The sequence below is a fragment of the Lepidochelys olivacea genome (genome assembly GCF_965140295.1).
Source record: "Lepidochelys olivacea isolate rLepOli2 genome assembly, chromosome: 2".
NCBI classification, from domain to species: domain Eukaryota; kingdom Metazoa; phylum Chordata; order Testudines; family Cheloniidae; genus Lepidochelys; species Lepidochelys olivacea.
In genome coordinates this window covers 18098928-18121021 of record NC_140412.1, presented here as the reverse complement: position 1 = coordinate 18121021, position 22094 = coordinate 18098928, and positions in this window count along the sequence as shown.

Below are 22094 nucleotides of genomic sequence, written 5' to 3'. Positions count from 1 at the left end.
GCCAATTGCTCAGACAAACAAGTTTGTTTACATTTGCAGGAGATCATGCTATCCACTTTGTTTACAATGTCACCTGAAAGTAGCACAGGCGTTCTCACGGCACTGTTGTAGCTGGCGTCGCAAGATATTTACATACCAGATGCACTAAAGATTCATATGTCCCTTCATGGTTCAACCACCATTCCAGAGGACATGTGTCCGTGCTGATGACGGCTCTGCTCGATAACAATCCAAAGCAGTGTGGACCGACACATGTTCATTTTCATCATCTGAGTCAGATGCCACCAGCAGAAGGTTGATTTTCTTTTTTGGTGGTTCGGGTTCTGTAGTTTCTGCATCTGAGTTTAACTCTTCTGAAAGCATGTTCCACATGTTGTCCCTCTCAGATTTTGGAAGGCACTTGAGATTCTTAAACCTTGGGTCAAGTGCTGTAGCTATTTTTAGAAGTCTCACATTGGTACCTTCTTTGCATTTTGTCAAATCTGCAGTGAAAGTGTTCTTAAAATGAAATCTGCTGGCTCATCACCTGAGACTGCTATATCATTAAATATATGGCATAATGTGGGTAAAACAGAGCAGGAGACATACAGTTCTCCCCCAAGGAGTTCAGTCACAAATTTAATTAATGCATTTTTTTTAACGAGCGTCATCAGCATGGAAGCATGAAGGGGCATACGAACGTTTAGCATATCTGGCAAGTAAATACCTTGCAATGCCGGCTACAAAAGTGGAATGCAAATGCCTGTTCTCACTTTCTGGTGACATTGTAATTCAGAGGAGGGCAGAATTATCTCCTGTAAATGTAAACAAACTTGTTTGTCTTAGCGATTGGCTGAACAAGAAGTAGGACTGAGTAGACTTGTAGGCTCTAAAGTTTTACATTGTTTTGTTTTTGAGGCCAGTTATGTAACAAAAAAATCTACATTTGTAAATTGCACTCTCACAACAAAGGGATTGCACTACAGTACTTGTATGAGGTGAATTGAAAATACTATTTCTTTTATCATTTTTACAGTGCAAATATTTTTAATAAAAAGTAATATACACTTTGATTTCAATTACAACACAGAATACAATATATATAAAAATGAAGAAAAACATCCAAAATATTTAATAAATTTCAATTGGTATTCTATTGTGTAATGGTGCGATTAAAACTGTGATTAATCACGATTAATTTTTTAAATCATAATTAATTTTTTGGAGTTAATTGCGTGAGTTAACTGCGATTAATTGACAGCCCTAATATATATATATATATATACAGAGAGAGAGAGAGAGAGAGATTTCAGAGTAGCAGCTGTGTTAGTCTGTATTCGCAAAAAGAAAAGGAGTACTTGTGGCACCTTAGAGACTAACAAATTTATTTGAGCATAAACGTTCGTGAGCTACAGCTCACTTCATCAGATGCTTAGTCTCTAAGGTGCCACAAGTACTCCTTTTCTTTTTAAGTAAATACAGTGATTGAATAATAGGACTATTTGATTTGATTTTGAACAGTTAAAAGTAGGCATGACATTTTATGAAATATGACCCTGATAGGCAAAAGGAACACAATAACTTCAGAAACACTTCTATATAAATCTTGCCACTAGCTTCAATCTCTGACCTACATTTCTATAAAAACCAGTACACACAGAACTGGAAGACAGAAACCCTTATAGATAGGTTTTACTACCTCTCATTTTATTAAGTCTTTTCAAAAGTCTGCAGTTAACAGGTAGAATCAACCTCACTCGCACTCCAGTAGGTGTAAATGTGACTCACAAAAGGGGGCTGAAAGACATCAGGTAGATGTAAGAAAAAACCCACTCACATATGTTAAATTAAAGAGAATAAGCATTCATAAGAAACAGCCATCCAGCCAAAAATGTCAAGAGCATGTGCTTTCGTTATTGTCCAAAAGAGGATAATAAACTCTCATTTAATGCAGTTCTGTATGTAATGATAAAGCAGTAATCACATTTCCTAAAATTAACCTAAAATTATATATATATAAATATATATATAAAATATATAAATATATATATAAAAACATATTTATATTGTGGTAATGTCTTGATGCCAACCAGGGCAGGATCCCATTGTGCAAGGTGCTGTATAAACACACACAATTATTATAATGATTATTTGTTATATGTATTACCATAGTGCCTAGAAAACTTATTCATGGACCATTGTGCTAGGTACTGTACAAACACAGAACAAAAAGATGATCCCTGCCCCAAAGTGTTGACTCAAACTACTTGCCCCAAAGAGACGAGTGCTTAAAATGCAAGACATAACAGGCAAATGAGAGAAAACTAGTGGCTTGAGAGAGGGGAGATATATAACAAAAATAATAAGATGTGCACAATTCTTAGCCAGTTAGAAACAGCAATCATAACATAACATTTGTCAAGTATTATAATCCTCATTTCAAGGTCAGGGTAACTGAGACATGGAGAAGTTAAGTGACTCACCTAAGGTCACATTGTTTTCATGTTAGTTAAGGAACCTCAACATCTGTAACTGGGTTGAACAGGAGGAGGAAAATGAATTTCTGAAAAAAACGAACCATTGGGCTTGCTAAATAGAGCCTACCACAGCAATGGACTGAAGGGAATGTCAAGAAATGGAGAGGAAATTCATCACTCACAAATTACAACTGCAATATTACTAGTGTGGTTAGATGTTCAGCTGCGTGTGTGTGTTTTATTGTGTTGCCCAAGCTCTGTGCAGACAGCCCGTACAGCAGACCTCGAGCAGACCATCCAATGACCACAAGATCCATTAAGGTACGAAGGTGCCAGGCCAGGTTTATTGTCGACAAAGCACAGTAATAGCACCTGGCAGACTCTACGAGGATATTAAGACATGTATGCCTGCGACAATGGATGCAACTCAATGAATGGCAGGACTTCCCATTCCCCCCTTGGCAGGACAAAGATACTCTTGATCTTGGAATGTGTTTGCGTGAATACTGAGCACTTCTTAGAAATGGAGTATTTTGTCCATTTTTGGTCCCCCCATTACAGAATGGTTGTGGACAAATTGGAGAGAGTCCAGCGGAGGGCAACAAAAATGATTGGGGTCTGGGGCACATGACTTATGAGGAGAGGCTGAGTGAATTGGGGTTATTTAGTCTACAGAAGAGAAGAGTGATGGGGGATTTGATAGCAGCCTTCAATTACCTGAAGGGGGGTTCCAAAGAGGATGGAGCTAGGCTGTTCTCAGTGGTGGCAGATGACAGAACAAGAAGCAATGGTCTCAAATTGCAGTGGGGGAGGTCTAGGTTGGATAATATGAAACACTATTTCACTAGGAGAGTGGTGAAGCACTGGAATGGGTTACCGAGGGAGGTGGTGGAATCTCCATCCTTAGAAGTTTTTAAGGCCTAGCTTGAGAAAGCCCTGGCTGGGATGATTTAGTTGGTGTTGGTCCTGCTTTGAGCAGGGGGTTGGATTAGATGACCTCTTGAGGTCTCTTCCAACCTTAATCTTCTATGATTCTATTTCTGCAACATCAGCCCGGTTCTCGCCAGTTTCTGTGAGCAGGTCCTGCCTCATACCAGGCCTCTGATACTAGGGCTTATGTCTCAGGCTCTCTTCCTACTACAGCTAGAAAAGTGGGGCCTGATTAGACTGTTGTTTAATAAATCAGATTAAAGAGTTTGAGTTCTAAAGAGGATATTGAGCATTATGACCGAATCCCACTTGCCTTACTGGTAGGAGTAGCTCTGGCACAGCCTGAGGCAGGAAGTGCGCGGAGCCATGCGGCCCCATCAGGAGACATTGTTCCTCAGGGAGGTATGGTGTCTTCTGGAGCTCATTACAGTACAGTGGCAAGCACCTTCAAGGTGTCATTACGCTCTCTCCTATACTTCCGAGCAGCTCTGGTAGCTGGTAAGGAAGTTTGGATGGGACCACTTCTTCCAGGGGTGGTGGAACCAGAGGGCAGTAGGACTAGCATCCCACAATGGCAATATTGTGGGTGTTGATCTGTGTTTTTGTTGCTGTCCCTCATTCTCTGTAAACTGTGTGCATGTGCAGGGAAGCAGAAAAGAGAACCGGACTTAGATGGGCTGGAGCAGCCGCCGTGGTGCCCAGGATCGGGCCAGGGAACAGATAAGATGCCCTCTTGGCTGCTGAATCTCAATAGCTCTCCATGCAGAGCACCCACGCTAACCTTCCCTCCCTACCCTGCTGCTGCTGACTCCCCACTGCTCCCCATAGGGAGCACTCTGCTCTGCCCCCTCATTCAAAGTAAGCTTCCACTATCTGATTTCCTACCCACATCTGCCTAATACCTACAAGAAGCACTAGATGGAAACTGTTCCTTGGTTTGGGAGAATGTAGGGGTTGTGGCTGCGTCTGGTCACAGAGGCACAAGAAGGTGGCTTGCTGTTTCTGCCATCCCAGGGGGCCACAATCAGGCCCACTGACTTCAATGAGATTATTCGCATGAGTAAGGTGAGAAGAAATTGTCCCTATGTCAAAAATTAGTCAGCTGTGATCTTCTTGAATGTCTCTGCACTGTTCTCAGATGAAATGGAATACGTGAAAGGATGATTATTCTCTGATTGCTTGGTGCATGACTGAGTGCCTCTTGGCAATAATCCAGCGTGACTTACACCAGAGTCTCTGCCTGTATCAAAAGAAAAAGAAGAGGAGGGAAAAGGTCGAGTTACGTTTCCTGCAAAATGCACACAATGTATTGTATATTTGTCATTTGTAATTATTCCTTACTAGCTATGGAGAAAAAATGGTTTGTATGACTCCCCAATGTCTGAAGATTTGAATGTATTGTAATTGCACTACATATGCTTCTACTGTAGAATCCAGGACTATCCTTATAAATTCTGTGTTCTGAACTGGGGAGAAGATTGACTGGTTCTTCTTGATCAACAGACCCAGAACACTGAGGAGGGATTGGATCCTGGATAGATTGACATATACTTGGAGCTTGGATCAATCTTATACCAACCAGTCATCCAGGTAAAGAAATACTTGCACACCTGCTTTATTTAGGAATGCAGCTACCACCGCCCTGCATTTTGTAAATATTTGGGGGCAGCAGACCAGCCAAAGGGTAGGACCATAAACTGATAATGGATGTTGCTGACCAGAAATCTTTGGACTTGCCTGTGGCTTTGACAGATAACCACATGGAAATATGCATCCTTCAAATCGAAGGCAGCATACCAGTTACCGGGATCTAGGTAGGCTAGGGTGACCATGTGAAACATTGTTTTCTTTTAATATTTGTTCAAATTTGGAAGCCCAGGTTGGTCTGAAACCTCCTTTGCCTTTGGAATCAGGAATTAATGTGAATAGAAATCCTTCCCTCAGTGAAAAGGGGGAACCTCTTCTATAGCTCCCAAATGAAGAAGAGATTGCACTTCTTGGAGGAGAATATCTTCGTGAGAGAGGTCTCTGAAGAGGGACAGGGAAGGGGATTTGAGAGGGGAGAATAGAAATAAATTGCATGGTATATCCCTATTCCTCATATTTGGGACCCATTGATCTGAGGTAATATGGGACCAATAGGCAGTGGGATAACATATTGAAAAAATTTTCTTTGCAGCAGTCATGATTTTATAGACGTCTATCATATCCCCCCTTAGTCGTCTCTTTTCCAAGCTGAAAAGTCCCAGTCTTTTTAACCTTTCCTCATATGGCAGCCATTCCATACTCCTTATCACTTTTGTTGCTCTTTTCTGAACCTTTTCCAATTCCAATATATCTTTTTTGAGATGGGGCGACCACATCTGCATGCCATATTCAAGAGGTGGGCGTACCATGGATTTATATAGAGGGAAAATGGTATTTTATATCATTATCTATCCTTTTCTTGATGATTCCCAACATTTTGTTCGCTTTTTTGACTGCCAATGCACACTGAGTGAATGTTTTCAGAGAACTATCCACAATGACTCCAAGATCTCTTTTTTTAATGGTAACAGCTGATTTAGACCCATCATTTTATATATATGGTTGGGGATTATGTTTTTCAATATGCATTATTTTGCATTTATCAACATTGAATTTCATCTGCCATTTTGTTGCCAGTTACCCAGTTTTGGGAGATCCCTTTGTAAGTCTTCACAGTCTGCTTTGGATTTAACTATCTTGATTAGTTTTGTATCATCTGCAAATTTTGTCACCTCACTGTTTACCCCCTTTTCCAGATCATTTATGAATATGTTGACTAGGACTGGTCCCTGTACAGACCCCTGGGGGACCCCAATATTTACCTCTCTCCATTCTGAAAACTGACCAATTATTCCTACCCTTTGTTTCCTATCTTTTAACCAGTTACTGATCCATGAGAGAATGTTTCCACTTATCCCATGACTGCTTTCTTTGCTTCTAAGTGCACTATGTCCACTGGATCACCCATACACTAAAACAAAACATACACTAAACTAATCCTAATGAATAACACTAACATAACTATTTACTGAAAGGAAGATAATGTCCCTGTAAAGGGAGAAACTTGCAGTAGCAAGCTGATGAACTCTAACTACCGATCATGGGTGGTAAGAAGGAACTGTGGGGATGTCTGGGGTGGCTCTGCCCTTTATACCATTATGCAGCAGCATGAGGTGGCTGCAGGTGCATCCGCTGCCCCAATGGGTACCACTAAGGAAAAAATCTCCAACTCTGGTGCATTTGGGGCAAACCCAACTTAAGTGGAATCGACTTGTGCAGTCACTCAAATAAGAACAGTCAATGCTCCTTAGCCAGTCACTTTCCATCTCTCACCCCCATCCGCCTCCAAAAACAGCAATGCACCCCAAACACAATCCCTCTCCGTCCCAGTTCTTCTTCCCTCCCCTCAGGACGAACAGTGTCGTTAGTAAGCCTCCCCTATTTCTCCAGGTACACGGTAGGGATAGTAGGCGAAATTGTCAGTGTTCAGGAAATTGAAGCCTAAAACTTGTGCAGAAAAAGGGTGGTGGAATGCAACAGCTCAGCCACCTATTGTATAAAGGACATACGAGACATGGGGTTATCACTAGGGCTGTGAGTTTGTCACGGAGGTCACAGAAGTCATGGATTCCGTGACTTTCTGTGACCTCCATGACTTCTGCAGTGGCCAGTCACACTGGCCGTTGCTGGGGCAGTCTTGGGCCACCGCCCCCACCCCACATCAGCAGCAGGAGTTCCAGTGAGGGGCTCAGGGCTGGAGGTTGAGGTGCCGGAGGGGGTGAGGGCTCTGAGCTGTGCTTACCTTGGAGCATCTGATAAATGAAGGGGGGGGCGGGATAGCTCCCTTTTATGGACCCAGCCAGCCAGTTAGCCACAAAATCCCTCTTAGTAGCTGTTCTCTACTTGCTTTACCTGTAAGGGGTTAAAAGTCACTGCTATGCATAGGTAAAAGGAAGTGAGTGGGCACCTGGCCAAAAGAGCCAATGGGAAGGCTAGAACTTTTTAAAATTGAAACAAGACTCCCCTTTTGTCTGTCTGTTTTTGGGAGAGGCAGACAGAGATGCAACTATGCTGTAAGAAGCTTGGGGCCAGGTATGAAAAATCATTGGTATCATACCTAGAAACTACTCATTTGAAACCCCAGATATGTAAGTAAATCAGGAAATGTCTAGGAAGATGTGATCAGGTTTATCTCCTTTTATTTCTTTATGGCTTGTGGACTACTCCATGCTAACCCCAGATACTTTTGTTTTGCTTATAACCTTTAAGCTGGACCTCAAGAAACTATTCTTAGTGGTTAATCATTGTAGTTGCTCTCTTTAAATCTATCAATAGCCTAAGTTCCCAAATGTATTTTCTTCCTTTTGTTTTTTAATAAAATTTACCATTTTTAAAGAACAGAATTGAATATTTGTGTCCTAAGAGGTTTGTGCAGAAGTTGTTTAATTAGCTGGTGGCAATAGCTGATTTCCTTTGTTTTTCTTTCTCAGCTCTTCCCCCGAGGTGGGGTGAAGGGGCTTGTGGATACCTCACAGAAAGGAATTCCGAAGTGCACCTTCTTGGGTTCTCAGAAGGGTTTTGCAGTTGGGTGGTGGCAGCATTTACCAATCCAAGGTCAGAAAAGCTGTAACCTTGGGAGTTTAAGACAAACCTGGAGTGGCCAGTATTATTTTTTAGCCCTGGTCTACACTAGGACTTTAGGTCGAATTTAGCAGCATTAAATTGATGTAAACCTGCACCCGTCCACACGATGAAGCCCTTTATTCTGACTTAAAGGGCTCTTAAAATCGATTTCCTTACTCCACCCCTGACAAGTGGATTAGCGCTTAAATCGGCCTTGCCGGCTCGAATTTGGGGTACTGTGGACACAATTCAACGGTATTGGCCTCCGGGAGCTATTCCAGAGTGCTCCATTGTGACCGCTCTGGACAGTACTCTCAACACAGATGCACTGGCCAGGTAGACAGGAAAAGAACCGCAAACTTTTGAATCTCATTTCCTGTTTGGCCAGCGTGGTAAGCTGCAGGTGACCATGCAGAGCTCATCAGCAGAGGTGACCATGATGGAGTCCCAGAATCGCAAAAGAGCTCCAGCATGGACCGAACAGGAGGTACGGGATCTGATCGCTGTTTGGGGAGAGGAATCCGTGCTATCAGAACTCCGTTCCAGTTTTCGAAATGCCAAAATCTTTGTCAAAATCTCCCAGGGCATGAAGGACAGAGGCCATAACAGGGACCCGAACCAGTGCCTCATGAAACTTAAGGAGCTGAGGCAAGCCTACCAGAAAACCAGAGAGGCAAACAGCTGCTCTGGGTCAGAGCCCCAAACATGCCGCTTCTATGATGAGCTGCATGCCATTTTAGGGGGTTCAGCCACCACTACCCCAGCCGTGTTGTTTGACTCCTTCAATGGAGATGGAGGCAACACGGAAGCAGGTTTTGGGGACGAAGAAGATGATGAAGATGAGGTTGTAGATGGCTCACAGCAAGCAAGTGGAGAAACCGGTTTTCCCGACAGCCAGAAACTGTTTCTCACCCTGGACCTGGAGCCAGTACCCCCCGAACCCACCCAAGGCTGCTTCCTGGACCCGGCAGGCGGAGAAGGGACCTCCGGTGAGTGTACCTTTTAAAATACTATACATGGTTTAAAAGCAAGCATGTGAAAGGATTACTTTGCCCTGGCATTCGCGGCTCTCCTGGATGTACTCCCAAAGCCTTTGCAAAAGGTTTCTGGGGAGGGCAGCCTTATTGCGTCCTTCATGGTAGGACACTTTACCACTCCAGGCCAGTAACACGTACTCGGGAATCATTGTACAACAAAGCATTGCGGTGTATGTTTGCTGGCGTTCAAACAACATCCGTTCTTTATCTCTCTGTGTTATCCTCAGGAGAGTGAGATATAATTCATGGTCACCTGGTTGAAATAGAGTGCTTTTCTTCAGGGGACACTCAGAGGAGCCCATTCCTGCTGGGCTATTTGCCTGTGGCTAAACAAAAATGTTCCCCGCTGTTAGCCACGGGGAGGGGGGAGGGTTGAGGGGGTAGCCACGCAGTGGGGGGAGGCAAAATGAGACCTTGTAACGAAAGCACATGTGCTATGTATGTAATGTTAACAGCAAGGTTTATCCTGAAAGAGTGTAGCCACTGTTTTATAAAATGTGTCTTTTTAAATACCGCTGTCCCTTTTTTTTTCTCCACCAGCTGCATGTGTTTCAATGATCACAGGATCTTCTCCTTCCCAGAGGCTAGTGAAGAAAAAAAGAAAGAAAAAAAAACGCACTCGTGATGAAACGTTCTCTGAGCTCATGCTGTCTTCCCACACTGACAGAGCACAGACGAATGCATGGAGACAAATAATGTCAGAGTGCAGAAAAGCACAAAATGACCGGGAGGAGAGGTGGCGGGCTGAAGAGAGTAAGTGGCAGGCTGAAAAGAGGAAGTGGCGGGCTGAAGACAGGGCTGAAGCTCAAATGTGGCGGCAGCGTGATGAGAGGAGGCAGGATTCAATGCTGAGGCTGCTGGAGGACCAAACCAGTATGCTCCAGTGTATGGTTGAGCTGCAGCAAAGGCAGCTGGAGCACAGACTGCCACTACCAGCCCTGTGTAACCAACCGCCCTCCTCCCCAAGTTCCATAGCCTCCACACCCAGACGCCCAAGAACGCGGTGGGGGGGGGGGGGCGCACCGGCCAACCAGCCACTCCACCACAGAGGATTGCCCAAAAAAAAGAAGGCTGGCATTCAATAAATTTTAAAGTTGTAAACTTTTAAAGTGCTGTGTGGCATTTTCCTTCCCTCCTCCACCACCCCTCCTGGGCTACCTTGGTAGTCATCCCCCTATTTGTGTGATGTATGAATAAAGAATGCATGAATGTGAAGCAACGATGACTTTATTGCCTCTGCAAGCGGTGATCGAAGGGAGGAGGGGAGGGTGGTTAGCTTACAGGGAAGTAGAGTGAACCAGGGGGCGGGGGGTTTCATCAAGGAGAAACAAACAGAACTTTCACACTGTAGCCTGGCCAGTCATGAAACTGGTTTTCAAAGCTTCTCTGATGTGTACCGCGCCCTCCTGTGCTCTTCTAACTTCCCTGGTGTCTGGCTGAGCGTAACCAGCAGCCAGGCGATTTGCCTCAACCTCCCACCCCGCCATAAACGTCTCCCCCTTACTCTCATAGATATTGTGGAGCACACAGCAAGCAGTAATAACAGTGGGAATATTGGTTTCGCTGAGGTCTAAGCGAGTCAGTAAACTGTGCCAGCGCGCCTTTAAACGTCCAAATGCACATTCTACCACCATTCTGCACTTGCTCAGCCTGTAGTTGAACAGCTCCTGACTACTGTCCAGGCTGCCTGTGTACGGCTTCATGAGCCATGGCATTAAGGGGTAGGCTGGGTCCCCAAGGATACATATAGGCATTTCAACATCCCCAACAGTTATTTTCTGGTCTGTGAATAAAGTCTCTTCCTGCAGCTTTTGAAACAGACCAGAGTTCCTGAAGATGCGAGCATCATGCACCTTTCCCGGCCATCCCACGTTGATGTTGGTGAAATGTCCCTTGTGATCCACCAGAGCTTGCAGCACTATTGAAAAGTACCCCTTGCGGTTTATGTACTCGGCGGCTTGGTGCTCCGGTGCTAACATAGGGATATGGGTTCCGTCTATGGCCCCACCACAGTTAGGGAATCCCATTGCAGCAAAGCCATCCACTATGACCTGCACATTTCCCAGGGTCACTACCCTTGATATCAGCAGATCTTTGATTGTGTGGGCTACTTGCATCACAGCAGCCCCAACAGTAGATTTGCCCACTCCAAATTGATTCCCAACTGACCGGTTGCTGTCTGGCATTGCAAGCTTCCACAGGGCTATTGCCACTCGCTTCTCAACTGTGAGGGCTGCTCTCATCTTGGTATTCATGCGCCTCAGGGCAGGGGAAAGCAAGTCACAAAGTTCCATGAAAGTGCCCTTACGCACGCGAAAGTTTCGCAGCCACTGGGAATCGTCCCAGACCTGCAACACTATGCGGTCCCACCAGTCTGTGCTTGTTTCCCGAGCCCAGAATCGGCATTCCACAGCATGAACCTGCCCCATTAGCACCATGATGCATGCATTGGCAGGGCCCATGCTTTCAGAGAAATCTGTGTCCATGTCCTGATCACTCACGTGACCGCGCTGACGTCGCCTCCTCGCCCGGTATTGCTTTGCCAGGTTCTGGTGCTGCATATACTGCTGGATAATGCGTGTGGTGTTTAATGTGCTCCTAATTGCCAAAGTGAGCTGAGCGGCCTCCATGCTTGCCTTGTTATGGCGTCCGCACAGAAAAAAGGCACGGAACGATTGTCTGCCGTTGCTCTGACGGAGGGAGGGGCGACTGACGACATGGCTTACAGGGTTGGCTTCAGGGAGCTAAAATCAACAAAGGGGGTGGCTTTACATCAAGGAGTATTTCAGGCAGGACTTCACAGAGGGTTCCAATAAGAAATGGTGCACCTAAGTTATTGTTCTTATTGGAACAAGGAGGTTAGTCTGGCCTCTGATTGATACATGGCTAGATTTACCTCGCTGCACCTTCCCTGTGAGTGACTGCAGTGTGACCTAGAGGAATGAGTCCCCTAGATGGGAGAGGAGGCAAATGAGTACAAAACAAATCTGGTCTATTTCTTGTTTTGATCCACTCCATCTATCTTTTACATCTTTGGCTGGCAACAGACGGTGCAGAAGGACTGCATGCCATCCACATCTCATGGCTGCTCGGCAGAAGATGGTGCAATAGGACTGCTAGCAATCCGTATCGCCTGCCTGCTCACCATAAGACGGTTCAATAGGACTGACTGCAGGACTAAAGAGAATGACCTGGTCAAGTCACTCCAAATTTAGTCCCTGCGCCCATGTCTGCCCAGGCGCTCCCAGCCGACGTGGCCAGGAGCACTTCGGACATGATGAGGACGGCTACCAGTCGTATTGCACCGTCTGCTGCCAGAAGGCAAGGGGTTGCTGCTACTGTGGAGCAATGCAGTACCGTGTCTGCCAGCACCCAGGAGACATACAGTGACAGTTACCTGAGCGGGCTCCATGCTTGCAGTGGTATGGCGTCTGCACAGGTAACTCAGGAAAAAAGGCACGAAAGGATTGTCTGCCCTTGCTTTCACGGAGGGAGGGAGGGAGGGAACGGGGGCCTGACGATATGTACCCAGAACCACCCGCGACAATGTTTTAGCCCCATCAGGCATTGGGATCTCAACCCAGAATTCCAACGGGCAGCGGAGACTGCGGGAACTGTGGGATAGCTACCCACAGTGCAATGCTCCGGAAATTGACTCTAGCCTCGGTACTGTGGAAGCACTCCGCCGAGTTAATGCACTTAATGCACTTAGAGCATTTTCTGTGGGGACACACACACTCGAATATATAAAACCGATTTCTAAAAAACCGACTTCTATAAATTCGACCTTATTCCATAGTGTAGACATACCCTTAGAGTCCTTGCGGGCCCCCACCTTCTGCACTGGAAGTGCTGGAGTGGGGAATCAGCCTTGACAGGGGGACTTCCCGGAAGTGGTGACATCCCTCGGCATATGGCAGGGGCATGGCCAGGGGGCTCTCCATGCTGCCTCTGCCTGCAGGCACCACTCCCGCAGCTCTCATTGGCCACAATTCCCAGCCAATGGGAGCTGTAGAGCCGGAGCTCAGGGAAGAGGAAGCGTGCAGAGCTGTGTGGCCATGTCTCCGTCTAGGAGTTGAGGGATGTTGCCACTTCTGGGGAGGTGTGGAGCCAGGTAGGGAGCCTGCCAGCCCTGCCAACCCCCACCCCCAACACCAGTGCAGGACCCAGGCCGCACACCACCGCCCCCACCCCCAGAAGCTGCGTGATCCTCTGGGTGACCCCGCAGGCACCAGCGGCCCCCCCTGCTTGGGCTGCCCCCCCCAAGCACCCACAGCACCCTTGGGCCTCCCCCCCCAGAAGATTTTGTCAGGGGTATATAGTACAAGTCATAGACAGGTCACAAGCCGTGAATTTTTGTTTACTGCCCGTGACCTGTCCATGACTTTTACTAAAAATACCCGTGACTAAAACATAGCCTTAGTTATCACTGACAGGCAAAAATCATTGTTAAGGTAGAGTTAGGCTGTCACAGGTAAATATCAGAACAGCATGAAAAGTATCTTTTGACTTCAAGTGTGATTCTACTCTGAAGAGTAACTCTGCAGGAATGTCACTGTGGAGTTTTTTGCTCATTGTTTCTCCGTGCCTTAAGATCAAACATGCACCTTTGACAAATAAAGAGATTTTTCTTCCCTAGCTGCCAGTCCTGGAAACTCAACGTGAGATGTAATAGTCAAGTTGGGTTCTTTCCTTCTCACACATCACCACCACTGACACAAGGCTCTGCAGGCCATATCAGACCAGGTGCAACCCTTTGGGTGTTATTCTCAGGGCCCTGGTTTGCTCAGTCACTTCTGCCAAGTCCGCGTCACATGCTAGCCGATCAGAATGATAGTGCTTTGCACTCTCTTTGAACTGGTTTAAATGACAACACAAGGTGGAAAGCAGCAGGGAATCAGGCTCATTTCTTCAAAAGATGTCCTAAGTGACACCTGTGGTTTCCACTGCCTTAAACACACAGGGGACAGGTCTGTGGCATAAGAAGGTGGCATTTTTTACACACTCACTTTTCAGAGCAGTCTCACACTTCTAAAAATGGCTTTTTAGATTCACTTCAAATTTTACACAAAAACCTCTCCTCTGGTCAGAGACTAAAACACCTGAAATGTCAGTCTGAAAAGAGTTATTTCTCTCTTGCTTTTTGATCAAAGTTGGGGCAGAGAAGTGGAAAGGAGGTTCAAAATCAGGTTTAGATTGACATCTGTTTACACTTATTATGGAAATTGCCTCCATAATCAAGCTCCTTCTTTTGCTCTTCTACTTTTTTTTTTATTTTGGATGGGCCATGAGCCATGCCAAAAAATACCATGCCAGCTCCGATTTCTATGCTTTATTAGGTCTCAGTTAACATGACTAGACTGAGGGATATATTCACAACTCTCATCTGCTCCTCTGGAGTGCCTCATTAATCCCCTCCTCTCCTTTATAGAATCAAAACCATACAGGAATAAGGAAGAATTATTTTACCCTCTATATAGCCAGAGAATGGGGTAAGAAGGCCAACACATGGGAGTGTCTGTATCAGAACAGTGGTTTTCACCCTGTGTTCCGCGGACCCCTGGGGGGTTTACAGACTATGTCTAAGATTTCCAAAGGGGTCTGCATCTCTATTCAACATTTTTTAGGGGTCCACAATTGAAAAAAGGTTGAAAACCACCATATTAAAAAATTTGTGGTGGTGTAAATAAACTGATTCTGTTACAGCCATCTAGCCAACCCCAGTTCAGATGTATTTAAATGGGTTTAAACCATGATTTTACTGATCGCTCTTAATTCAGTACACGAAAGGATTAAGTACATTAGAAGTTTAGTGTGGTGAAACAAAGGGTAACGAACTAAACTGATGTGTAGACTCTGTGATACATATATTTGGTAACCGTGATTAGAATTTTTAGTAAAAGATGTTATGTATTGCACACAGGGCTAATATCTTATAGATAACTTTTCCAGTGGTTAATTATACTCACTGTTAAAAATTTGGATCTTATTTCCAGGTTGATTTTGCATAATAAAATTAATACCTAGCTCTCTTCAGCAGTAGATCTCAAAGTACTTTACACAGGAGGGCATCATCATCATCATCATCCCCATTTTACAGATGGGGAAACTGAGGCACAGAGTAGTGAAGCAACTTGCTCAAGGTCCCCCAGCAAACAGGTGACCAAAATCAGCATAGAACCCAGGTCTACTGAGTCCCAGTCCAGCAGTCTAGTCACTAAGCTCCACCAGTACCAATTTTCTTTAATTCCCATTTTTCCTGTTCAAATGATTAAAGTCTGAGACAGCAGCATGTTTCCCACCTTATCATTCCCCACACCCGTCTGGTTCTATGGCTAGCATATTCTTGGAAAGGAAAATCTAATAAATTAAAAAAACATCTGGGCCTGCCTTTCTTCTTATTTACACCAGTGTAAATCAGGAGTAACTCCACTGACGTTAAATGGACCAACTCCTCAGTTGTAAATCAGCAAAAGCTCTATTGATTTCAATTGAGTTATATTGGGGTAAAGTTGGTGTAAATGACAGAAGAGTCAGGCCCATGTGCTTATTGCATTGTTGCATGTTGATTTCTGGTAGACAACCATTTGAAGCCAGCCAGTCTTTGAGTATCTTACTGCCAGCTCAGAATCTGATGGAAATAAGAAATGTGTATTTTCTGTCTTTAAAGAATGGAAGCCCTTTAATACAGGGGCCACTCAGCTCTAGCTGAAAGCTTTAGGATGTGTCGGGCATATATGCTGAGACAGTAGGAATTACTCTACTCCATGTAGAATGGTTTTCTGTCACTTTATCAGTCTGAGTTGGTTTCTGAAGTCAGGCCCACAGGGGAAGAGGTGCTGCATTGAGAGATGAAATCCAAAATCAAAGGGAAGACAAACATCTGTGTACGTTCTGTGGGGATTGGACTTGTATGTGCATGTGCCATATGTGTGTCAGTGGATGGGTAAGGTGGAGGTTTGAGATATGGCAAAGGGAGCTGAATCCAGACTAAACTGTTCTTATTAGAACAACATGGTTAAGTGCTTTTCTTTATTTACTATTTAAAGTGTATTTCTGTTCTGAAAAATGAATGTAAAAATGGCACCTCTTTATGTCAGTGTTCTGCTCCCTGGGCATAGTCAGTCAGATCTGCTGACTTTAGTAATACAAATAAGTTTAACTGATTTTTATTCTTACTAGCCCAGAAGAACAAAACAACAGAGAGAGAGAGTGAGAGCTAGGTTCTATCCTATCTTTTGCATCATCAACAGAATTGTTTACTAAATTGCAATCATAGATACCAGTGTAAACTCATGAAGGAAACGAAGTTGCAGAGTTGCATCATCTGAAGACACTAGTATTGCATGGGTGTAACTAGATACCCAATTTGGCCTGTAGGACCTCTATTTCTGTTGCCCCACTGGGTAGGATTGCCAACTTTCTAATTTCTGAAAACTGGACCCTCCCTTCCCTGCCTTTTCCCCCAAGGCCTTGTCCTCTGCTCCGTCTCTTTCCCCAGGTCCTGTCCCTACTCTGCCTCTTCCCTTGAGGCCTTGTACCCTGCTCGCTCCTCTTCCCCTCCTCCCACCATCACTCGCTGCTCCCCCATCCCCCTTCCTCCTCGCTGGATCCTCTCTCCCTCCCCCTTTCCCCGCTGGGCTCTCTTTGCTCCAAGGTTGGGATGGGTGCTATACCTTGATGCAGAGCCTGCTGCCTGTCTGCCCATGAGATGCAGGTAGGAGGTGGCCCCAACTGAGTAGGAGCTGGCAGGGGTTGATGACCTGGCACTGCCCACCCCCGGCCCATCGTAACCAGACTTTTGGTGGACATTGCCAGGTACCCTTTTTGACTGGACTTTCTGGTTAAAAAGCAGGCACCTGGTGACCCTTACTTGCAGGAGGTGGCTAGAAACCAGCTTGAATCTCAAATCCTGGTTAAGTTTGCAGGGTTGGTGAAAACATGTTCTGTCCGCTAGGATTACACCATCTTTCCATTGACTTCAGTGGGGCTCAGGATTTCATCCTGAGGGTCCAATAAATCAGCCCCACTGGAATTTAATATAGGTAAAATGTGAGGTCTCGGTATGTTGACACTATATGTTTACATCTCTTCAGCAACAAAGAGAAGGAAATCACCAGCTTGAAAAGCTTGTTCCTTTAAATACTGCCCTCAGGAAGGGAGACATTAACAATAGGAAATAGAGAGATGTAGGGTTGGCAGGCACCTTACAGAATGCTCCCTCATTTCTGCCTTGAGGCACCCACACTATTGATGTCTTGTGTCTCTTGTGAGCCCATGCCAAATGGTTAACTTGTTCCGTGGGGATGATTCACCTAAACCTTAAGCAAAATAAAACTCACCCGCAAAGGCTTCTTTAAAATGCTTGTTGGTTTTGAGGGTACACCTTACGCATAGCAGAGCATACAGTAATGCAGCTGAGCAGCCAGAAAGGTTTGTGCTCCAGGGGCAAATCTGTCAGTGGTGCAACCTCCTGGAAGTTAAGGGAATTACAACAGAGATGAATTTGGCTTGAGGACCAGTCTATTTCCTCATTGGGGAGAACCGCGTTGCTTGTATCCTAATCTAATTTAGTTACTGGAGGTCCACTTCTGAGCACTTAGAAGGCGAAAGCGCAGCGGATAACTCAGATGTCGAATACCGTTTCCAGAATTCTGGAAAGCAACTGAGTTCAAGCCACCCTTCGAAGTATTTCTCAGTGATTGCTCTAGTGTGCTCTGTTTTAACTCCTGTCCAAACACATTAAACCCCTTGGCAGCAAGAGCGCACCTAGGCTGTTACTCAGAATCACTGGTCTCCGGTTTGGAAGGTCAGGTGTCAATCAAAACTGTGTCTGAGCTCAGTGCAATTATGTCTGTTTTTCCTCCCTCTAGATAAGAGAGTGCGTCTATTCACAACTCAAAAGGCTGCTCGTTCTAATGCCTTACATTTCAAAGAAGCATCTGCCTCTGGAACAATATGTGCTGTAAACTTCTTAGCAGAGGAGAAAATCTGGCATTAGTTGTCTTCTCCTTAGTTGCTGGCTGTTAACCCAATTTGTAAGAACATTGGGCTAGTCTGCAGTGGTTTATAAGCCCAAATGCTGTTTCCCATCTCAGGTATTAATTTCAGCAAGTCACTAGTTTCCTATCTTTACCACTATTTGCCTCAATAGTTAATTTCCATAAGGTCCGTGGTCCTGAGTCACCTCTCATTTATCCCAGCATAAATCAGAAGTGACTCTACTGAAATTGGCCAGATCCTCAACTGCTGTAAATCAAGGTAATTCCATTGCCCTTAATCTGAGTATTTTGCCCAACAGAGTTACACCAATGTATACGAGACAAGAACTAGGCCCTTGTTTTTTTTCCTGTTCTCTGTGATCTGGCACAAGGGTCCTAGCCCCAAAGTTCCTGCTCTTCTGGCCAGGTGACTTTCATCCCTGCACCAGCATTGGTTGCTGCTGTCCACACTTCTCTCACTGTGATTCTCTCAACACTTTCTCCTCAACTTGTGATCTTAATGGGAGTGATGTAGCCAGTCAAACAGGCCCCAGTGCTGGTCCCAGTTTTAATCAGAGCAGATGGAAACTGTGGGCCTTCATTAAACGAAAGAATAGGAGAACTGTGTGTGTTGAGAACAGGTGACTAAAAGGAAAAACATCAGTTCTCTTACTGATTGTCTATGACACTTAAGGCATGTCATTTAACTTTTCTTTGCTTCAGGAATAAGACACTCCTTATGGCACATTGTGATGCTTAATAAATTTCTCCGGAAGTGCTTTGAGACCCTCTGCTGAAACACACTATGGACTACATTCTGCCATCCTGATTTACGTTCCTTGTGGAGTGAGGTACCATTCGTCCTGAGTCAGAACAGCAGAATACAGCCCTAGGGAAGTGCAGTTATAACGTGGACTTTGTCATGTGTTTATTTAAAGGTAGCAATCTCCCAAAGTAGCTTAAAGACAGACTGTGGCATTTTCAAAGCAGAATGCTGATTGCACAGCCATAAATCCCCGGGAATAATGGGATTTGTATGGGGGAGGTGTCTAATTCCTTGCATAATAAACAGATTTATGAATGACAGATGTGGATAAATAATGAATGCTTCTAATTCAAGATAAAGGGCTGCATAAGCACAAGAAAGAATGGAAGCTCTCACAGCTGCTGGATGAATTTTAAACACCATTTAGAAACACACAGGTTAGAGATGAAAAAGATGCATTCAATCATCCAGTCCTGCCAATGCACTTTAATTTGTTAGTATTAAAGACGTACTATTCTGCAGCCACAAGTGAAAACAGAGATGGGCTGAAAACAAGAAGTCAAATCACCAGTATAATTCATGCTTCATTCAAAGTGTTCTTTACTGCTGTTTCACTATGAACATTTAAATGCAGACATTGCATCCTAATTGAATTAACTGATCCACAGATCAAACTCATCAGCATGGTTAAGACTGAAGAGTACATAGTGAAGAACATCACACAGCAAAAACAAGTGTTACAAGAACACTACGTTTTTGACAAATCCTGCAAAGCATATAAAGTCTGACTTAGGGCAATCTTGGTCCCTATACCAGTAGACCCCTCACTAGCCCAATCTGCCATGCCCGCATCTACTCCTCCAAGACCTTCCTTAAAAAGCATCCCTTCCAAGAGGCCTATAAATCCTAGTCTCTGCACAGCTAATCAGCCAGCCAGTCATTGAAACACTACACACAACTAATTTAAAGAATGTAGGCCAAAAGCATGGAACTAACAAGATATTTTAAGTGCATTCATAGCCTCGATTCTTATAGTATCTGAGTACTTGACAACCTTTATTGTATTTATCCTCACAATGTCCCTGTGAGGTAAGGAGAGAAAACAAAAGCAGGAAGTGACTTCCCCAAGGACACAAAATAGGTCATGGGTAGAGCTGGGAACAGAACCAAGGTTTCTCAAGGCCCAGGTTAGTGCATCATTATTTGGAGAACATGGGCTCAACTTCACTGCTTGGTCATATCACTTTTCATCACATCCCAGCTCCTGTCTTTCATTTGTATGTTGTCTGTTTAGATTGCAGGCTCAGCAGGGAAGGGACCATGTCTGCCTGCTGTATTCAAAGTACCCATTGCTGTTTGCTCTAGAAAATAATCAATAACAAAAATATTTGCTCTGAAACATATTTAACATTTCAGTTAAGATTTTCATATTTTAATCTGGTCCTTTGCAATTATTCATGTTCGCAATGCAATTAGACTGGAGTTGATCATCTTATGTTAATTTGAGACATGTCTACAGTGATGCCCACAGCAAACTAGCCAACTAAGATTTCTTATACATTTTTATATGAAACCCCCTCTCCATACATACCTTTCTCATGTAGTCAGGCCGTGTGCTAGTATCTATCGAATTCCTTTGTCACCCTACTGAGGTTGCCTCTGTTCTCCTTTCCCCAGCCTTCCTACTGTTTTGTTAGCCCTCCCCCTGCCTCCTTATTTTTCTTGCGTCATGTTTGAAATTAGGCCACCATCCTGCAAGTTACGCCATGAGGCAGACCCCTGTACCCATGTCAGCCCTGTTGTGGCAGTGGTGGTCTCCAGTGATAAAGCAACTTGTATGATGGGAGTCTTAATTTGCAAATTCTTCAGGCTAGCGTATTATGGCAACACCTAGAGGCCTCAACCAAGGGCGATGCCCTTGAGATGATCCCTACCCGAAAGAGCTTACAGTCTCAGTAGGCAAACTAGACAAAGGTTGGTAAGCAAAACAGAAGCACGGAGGCTAGTGAAGTGCCTTGGCCAAGCTCACACAGCAGGTCACTGGCAGAGCTGGGAAAAGAGACCAAATCTCTTGAGTCCCATATACTGTACTTGGGCACTAAAAAGTAATAAACAATAAAAAGAATCATGCATTCAAAGGATAACCTTTTACAGTTCCTTTAAGTGGATTATGTCTGAGGGTTCCATTAAATAACAACAACAACAACCCCTCTAATAAACCAACAGCATATATGCTGATGTGTGCTTATGACTTATGATCAGGAAAAATAGTTACCACTGAAGTGATTTAGGGTTAGTAACATAGACCACCTACACATTATTGGGCTGAAAAATGCTATGCCCCAGTTTTAAAAATACTTCTCTGAGCGCAGCCCGCCTGCCATATGTCTGCGAATGTTGCTTTCTACAGTACATCCTAGGAAATCCAACTGCCCTGGAAAGCTCATATTTCATTTGATGTCACTGCTGTGTTTATAAGAAACAGAAGAAAAATAATGAGCTGATGGCAGAACATGATTTATTGTTTTGTGCTTCGGAGTGGGATTAAAAACCCTGCCTCCTGGCAGACAGCCTCTTGCCATGCATCTTTCCAGTTGATTTCAGCACAGTAACAAACACTCTGAGGGAACAAGGATAGAGCTGCATGAGTTCTCCATTTAGGAAGGGTTGGGTGCTGGCCAGGCATTGTAAAGTGATCTTTGACTGTATAATCTATGAGCAGACAGAAGCATTTCCATTAGCCCTTTAAACTGAATTTTACTTGTAAATACATTTTGGTTTTTGGTTTACAATATTATTGCTGACTTCATGCATAGCTGATGGAGATGTACCAACATGCTGAAGTGGTTATTTTACATATGGCCAAAGCCTGCATTACTGGTTAGTAAGAGTAGCAAATAGTAGGCCTTGGTATGTGAGTTTCCTGGAGGATTTGATAGGAGATCCATACATGAGGCCAGATCCTGGAGCTAAGCTGATTTACCCCCGCTGAGGCTCAGACCTATGGAGATCCTACAGGATCAACCCAAGTATTTTCACTAGAGACGGAGAAAACCCTGGTTTTAGGTTGTGTTGCCCATAGAGAGAAGGTTCAGAGCTTGTCCCCATTTTAGTCAAACCCCAAATTTGGTGGGGATGAGGAGGAAGTTGGATAAACAGTTCCAATTTTGGGACAAAATTTTCCAAATGGGCTAAATTTAAATGACTTTCAATGGGACTTAGGCGCTTAGATGCCCAAGTGACTTATGAAAATGGGATGTGGGCTCTTAAGTCA